Source organism: Hordeum vulgare, chromosome 3H, assembly GCF_904849725.1.
Source record: "Hordeum vulgare subsp. vulgare chromosome 3H, MorexV3_pseudomolecules_assembly, whole genome shotgun sequence".
Lineage (NCBI taxonomy): Eukaryota > Viridiplantae > Streptophyta > Magnoliopsida > Poales > Poaceae > Hordeum > Hordeum vulgare.
The window spans coordinates 418,281,688-418,289,059 of NC_058520.1; positions in this window are offsets into that span (position 1 = coordinate 418,281,688).

Genomic DNA, 7,372 nt, shown 5'->3' on the forward strand with positions numbered 1-7,372 from the left:
AATTTCATGTTTAACATAAGGAACTATAGCAAGTTCATATTCATAAATATCATTCATATTGGCATCATGGCCACAAGCATAGCAAGCATCAAGTTCATCCAAAAGGGATATTTCAAATGAATACAAGGGATCATAGCAGTCAACATAGCATTCATCCTTCGGTAAGAACGACGGGAAAGTAAACACTGTATGAGTTGAAGAGTTAATTACTCTCATTAGAAGGTGGCCACGGGTAGCTAGTCTGCTCTTCCTCCTTTTGTTCTTCGCTCTCCTCGTCATCTTTTTCATCTAATGAGCTCACAGTTTCAACATTTTCTTCTTCCATAGTTTCCTGCAAAATATTATTCTCTTCTTGGGCAGCGTAGAATTTCTCCATAAATCGATAAATATGGACATTATATTCATAATGAGTATAACAATAACGAAGCATAACCAAATTTTCATATCGGTAAGCAACATCATCATTATCATCACACCCTTTAAATAGAGCTTCAATTTCATAAGCACCCATAAAAGCAACAAACTCTTCTATTTTCTCCACATCATAGTAATCATATATACCATTAGCATAAGAAGCAAATGTTTCATTAGCATTAAATTTACAAGAAAAGGGAAGGTGTTTAGCCTTCATCCTAGAGCAACAAGTAATATCATATCTCGAGCATAGCTCCCAAGCATACCATTTCAACATATGAATTTGATCCCGTAATAGTTTCCTTTTTTGAGTCAAGCGATAATCCCTAAAGTATTCACGTTGATCCAACGTGTATCCCATTATATAATTTAATGGGGTTTTCTCAGGATTATTAAAGATGTGAATAATATTTTCCACATAACGAGCATCGAGGGTTTTAGGAGGTTCTCCATCTCCATGAGTAGCAAGTACACCTGTTTTTGGGTATTTCGTGTTCCATATCCATAACTAAAGATAGAAAAGAACTTAGAACAGCAAATAAATCTACTTAGTGATAAACCAAACAAGCACACACGAGAATATTCACCCCACGCTATCTCTCCCCGGCAACGGCGCCAGAAAAAGGTCTTGATAAGCCACAAGTATAGGTGATCAATTGTAGCCTTTCTCGATAAGTAAGAGTGTTGAACTCAACGAGGAGCTAAAGGTAGGACAAATATTCCCTCAAGTTCTATCGACCATCGATACAACTCTACGCACACTTTACGTTCGCTTTACCTAGAACAACTATGAAACTAGAAGTACTTTGTAGGTGTGAAATGATAGGTTTGCAAGAAAGGAAAGACCATGTAAATAAAGACTAGGGGCTGTTACAATTACATTAGTTTAACGAATGTGGAAAAGTGGTGGTAGGAGTTGCAGAATTGTCCCTAAGCAATTGACAACGTTACTAGACCGATAGCAAGTTTTATGTGGGAGAGGCCACTGCTAGCATGTCATCCCTTACTTGGAATTCTATGCACTTATGATTGGAACTATTAGCAAGCATCCACAACTACTAACATTCATTAAGGTAAAACCCAACCATAGCAATAAGATATATTGGTCCCCCTTCAATCCCATATGCATCAATTTCTATGCTAGGCTGAAGCTTCTGTCACCCTTGCCCTCCAATACATAGTCCTATCAACATACTACTAACCCTATGGTGTGATCCACGTGCGCGCTCATATGATGGGCACCAAAGGACAGCAACATAACCACAAGCAAATTAAACCAATCATAGCAATTCATCAATCATTGATAGGACAACGAAAATCTACTCCAACATCATAGGATGGCAACACATCATTGGATAATAATATGAAGCATAAAGCACCATGTTCAAGTAAAGGGTACAGTGGGTTGCGGGAGAGTGGACCACTGAATAAAGATGGGGGAAGGTGATGGAGTTGGTTGTGAAGATGACGGAGGTGTTGTTGTAGATCGCCGTCACACGATGATGTCCCGGGCGGCGTTCCGGCGCCGCCGGGAGAGAGGGGGAGATAGCCCCCCTTCTTCTTCTTCTTCTTCCTTGACCTCCTCCATAGATGGGAGAAGGGTTTCCCCTCTGGTCCATGGTCTCCATGGTGGCGGAGGGGTGAGAGCCCCTCCGATATTGGATGTCTCTCTCTGTGTCCTTCTGTTTCTGCGCTCCCAGATTTTGGCCTTTCACCGTTTCTTAAATTTCCGGAGATCCGTAACTCCGATTGGGCTGACATTTTAACACGATTTTCTTCCGGATATTATCTTTATTGTGGCGAAAGAAGGGACCCAACCGCCTTAGGGCTTGTTCACAAGCCTGCCAGGCGCGGCCCCACCACCAGGTCGCGACTAGGGGTCTTGTGACCCCCTCGTGCATCGTTTCGCGTTGGTTCTTCTTCCCCAAAATCGTAAATATTCTAGAAAAACATTCCCGTAGGTTTTTTTTATTGCATTTGGACTTCGTTTGGTATGGATAATCTGCGAAACAAAAAACATGCAACAAACAGGAACTGTCACTGGGCACTGGATCAATATGTTAGTCCCAAAAATAGTATAAAAAGTTGCCAAAAGTATATGAAATTTGTAGAATATTGGCTTGAAACAATCAAAAATTATAGATACGACGGAGACGTATCAGCATCCCCAAGTTTAATTCCTGCTCGTTCTCGAGTAGGTAAATGATAAAAAAGATAATCTTTCATGTGGAATGCTACCTAGCATAATCTTGATCATATAATCTAGTCATGGCATGAATACTAAAACACGAGTGACTCGAAGCAATAGTCTATTATTTGACATGAAGACAATAATATAAGAAGCATATTAACAAAGAAATCATGTCTTCTCAAAATATCTTGGCCAAAGAAAGTTATCCCTACAAAATCATATAGTCTGGCTATGCTCGATCTTCCCCACACAACGTATTTAAATCATGCACAACCCCTGTTTTAGCCAAGCAATTGTTTCATACTTCAGTGTTCTCAAACTTTTTCAACTATCACGCAATACATGAGCGTGAGCCATGGACATAGCACTATAGGTGGAATAGAATATGGTGGTTGAGGAGAAGACGAAAAGGAGGAGATTGTCTCACATCAACTAGGCGTATCAACGGGCTATGGAGATGCCCATCAATAGATATCAATGTGAGTCGGTAGGGATTGCCATGCAACAGATGCATAAGAGCTATAAGTGTATGAAAGTTCAAAAGGAAACTAGTGGGTGTGCATACAACTCACTTGCTCACGAAGACCTAGGGCAATTAGAGGAAGCCCATCATTGTAATATACAAGCCAAGTACTATAATGAAAATTTGCCACTAGTATATGAAAGTGACAAAATAGGAGACTCTCTATCATGAAGATCATGGTGCTACTCTGAAGCACAAGTGTGGTAAAGGATAGTAGCATTGTCCCTTCTCTCTATTCTCTCATTTTATTTATTATTATTATTCCTTTTTTTTGGTGGGCTTCTCTGGCCTCTTTTTTTTATTTGGGCTTCATTGGCCTCTTTTATTACTTCCTGACATGGGACAATGCTCTAATAATGATGATCATCACACTTTTATGTACTTACAACTCGATATTTAGAACAAAATATGACTCTATATGAATGCCTCCGGCGGTGTACCGGGATGTGCAATGATCTAGCGACAAGCCATGAAAACATCATGCTAGCTATCTTACGATCATGCGAAGCAATATGACAATGATGGTGCGTGTCATAATAAACGGAATGATGGAAGTTGCATGGCAGTATATCTCGGAATGGCTATGAAAATGCCATAATAGGTAGGTATAGTGGCTATTTTGAGGAAGGGTATATGGTGGGTGTAATGCACCGGCGAAAGTTGCGCGGTACTAGACAGGCTAGCAATGGTGGAAGGGTGAGAGTGTGTATAATCCATGGACTCAACATTAGTCATAAAGAACTCACATACTTATTGCAAAAGTCTATTAGTCATCGAAACAAGGTACTACACGCATGCTCCTAAGGGAAGGGTTGGTAGGAGTTAACCATCGCGCGATCCCGACTTCCACACAAAGGATGACAATCAATAAATAAATCGTGCTTTGACTTCGTCACATAACGGTTCAACATACGTGCATGCTACGAGAATCACAAACCTTAACTCAAGTATTTCTATGAATACACAATTACTCACTAGCATGACTCTAATATCGCATCTTCATGTTGCAAAACTATTGCAAGGAATCAAACATATCATATTCAGTGATCTACAAGTTTTATGTAGGATTTTATGACTAACCATGTGAATGACCAACTCCTGTTAACTCTCTAAATAGGTATAAGTGAAGCATGAGATTTTAATTCTTTCTACAAAAGATATGCCCTGCTGTAACAAATATAAGTGAAGCAAAAGAGCATTCTACAAATGGCGGTTTTCTGTGTGTAGGGAAACAGGCAATCCAAACTTCAAATGATATAAGTGAAGCACATGAAGCATTCTATAAATCCATACTCAAAAGATATAAGTGAAGTGCAAAGAGCATTTGATACGTCTGCATCGTATCTACTTTTCCAAACTCTTTTGCCCTTGTTTTGGACTCTAATTTGCATGATTTGAATGGAACTAACCCGGACTAACGCTGTTTTCAGCAGAATTGCCATGGTGTTGTTTTTGTGAAGAAATGAAAGTTCTCAGAACGTCCTGAAAATTTACGGAGAATATTTCTGGAAAATATGAAAAATACATGCGCAAAGATCCACCGGAGGGGATGGGCCAGTGGGCCACAAGCCCTGTCGCCGCCCCCCCTGGTCGCCGCAACCAAGCTCGTTGGGACCACGTGGCTCTGCCGCCCCCAAACTCAGCTCTATTTATTCCCTTCCGTCCCGAAAAAAATCAAGAGAGAAGATTTCATCGCGTTTGTGACACGGAGGCGCCGCCACATCCTGTTCTTCATCTGGAGGGCAGATCTGGAGTCTGTTTTGGGCTCCGGATCAAGGAGATCGTCGCCATCGTCATCATCAACCTTCTTCCCTCTCCAATTCCATGAAGTTCTTCATCGTTCGTGAGTAATCTATTCGTAGGCTCGCTGGGCGGTGATGAGTAGGATGAGATCTATCATGTAATCGAGTTAGTTTTGACGGGGATTGATCCCTAGTATCCACTATGTTCTGAGATCGATGTTGCCACTACTTTGCTATGCTTAATGCTTGTCACTAGGGCCCGAGTGCCATGATTTCAGATCTGAAATTATTATGTTGTCACCACTATATATGTGTTTTAGATCCGATCTTGCAAGTTGTAGTTACCTACTATGTGTTATGACCCGGCAACCCCGGAGTGACAATAACCGGAACCACTCCTGGTGATGACCATAGTTTGAGGAGTTCATGTGTTCACCAAGTGCTAATGCGTTGGTCCGGTTCTTAATTAAATGGAGCACCTTAATATCCCGTAGTATCCATTTGGACCCCGATGCCACGGGAGGGATGGACAATAGATGTCATGCAAGTTCTTTTCCCTAAGCACATATGACTACACACGGAATGCATGCCTACATCACATTGACGAACGGGAGCTAGCCACATACCTCTCCGTGTTATAACTGTTGCATGATGAATGTCATCCAATGAATCGCCGACCCATTGCCTACGAGTTTGTCCCACTGCTGTTGTTACTTGTTTTGCTCTGCCGTTGTTACTACTGTTGCTGCTACTGTTACTTGCTGCTACTGTTACTTGCTGCTACTGTTACTTTCTTTGTCCTGCTACCGCTGTCACTACTGTTGCTACTGTTGTTACTCGCTACTGCTGCTACTTGCTACTTCTGTCACTACTGTTGTTCCTTGCCACTGCTGTTACTCGTTACGCTGCTGCTACCTGCTACAATACTTTTTCTAGCACCGTTGCCGGGAAAAGACAATTTCCCGTCCACGGGCAACTTACTGGCGCCATTGGTACAACCTTTAGGAATAGTCTGCCTTGTCACCAGATCGTTTCTGGCACAGTTGCTATCATACTTCTTTTCTACTGATTCCTTGCTTGCAGACACTAATCTTTCAGGTGTGGTTGAATCTGACGCATTCAGTTGCTAATACTTGAGAATATTCTTTCACTTCCCGTTGCCCGAACCAACAAATTTGGGTTGAATACTCTACCCTAAAAAACTGTCGTGATCCCACGCGCTGGTGGGCCATTGCAAGACTATTGCTAATTGTTGAGCAACTGGGAGCACCTCTTTTCTGGCTCCGTTGCCGTGGAGGCATCATGTCAGGAATAGTTGCACGTCAACAACATTTTTCTGGCGCCGTTGCCGGGGAAGGATAGCTATATTCTCTGAGTCACTTGGGATTTATATCTGCTGATCACTATGAAGAATCTGAAAGATCCAAAAACCAAAGTCTTTCCCTCAACTAAGAGGGGAGGTAAGGAACTGACATCTAGCTCTGCACTTGATTCACCTTCAGTTATGAGTAAGTTTGCGACACCACCTCCTGCTAGAAATAGTGATATGTCGCCTCCGCTTGATGATGCTTATGATGCTACTATGCCTGATACTGCTTATGATGCTATGCTTGATGATACTATGCCTGATACTGCCAGAGATGCTATGCCTGATACTGCTAGAGATGCTATGCCAGATACTGCTAGAGATGCTATGCTTGATGATACTATGCCTGATACTGCTAGAAATGCTATGCCTGATACTGCTAGAGATGCTATGCCTGATACTGCTAGAGATACTACTTTGCCTGATATGCCACTAGGGGTATTCCTTGATGCTCATATTGCTAGAGTTACTGCCAATGCTCGTGATGCTTCTGAAACTGCCGATACTATTGAGATAGAACCTGCTTTTGCTCCTGCTACATCTAGCTCTCCTAGATATGAATTGCCTGATATACCTGAGGGTTACATTATGGAGGGAGAGATAGCTGAGGATTTTATTGCGTGTAAGGATGCCTATGACGCTGAGAAATTAATTCTCAAGTGGAAGGAAAAATCTCCGAAAGCTAGGATGAAATACGACCCGAAGTTTGCCACTTCACCTCTCTTTATCACCGATGAGGATTATGAATTCTCTGTCGACCCTGAGATAATCTCTCTAGCCGAATCTGATCCTTTCCATGGTTATGAGTCTGAGACGGTCGTAGCCCATCTTACCAAGCTACACTATATAGCCACGCTTTTCACTAGTGAGGGGACGATCCACTACTACTATATCCTTGAGCTATTTCCTTTCTCTCTAAAGGATGACGCTAAAGCCTGGTTCACTTCTCTTGTTCCTGGATGTGTGAGTAGTCCCCAGGATATAGTCTATTACTTATGTGAGAAATATTTCCCTGCCCATAAGAAGCAAGCTGCCTTGCAGGAAATATACAACTTTTCTCAACTCAAAGAAGAGAGTCTCCCACAAGCTTGAGGGAGGCTCATCCATCTGTAGAATGCTTTGCCTGATCACCCTGT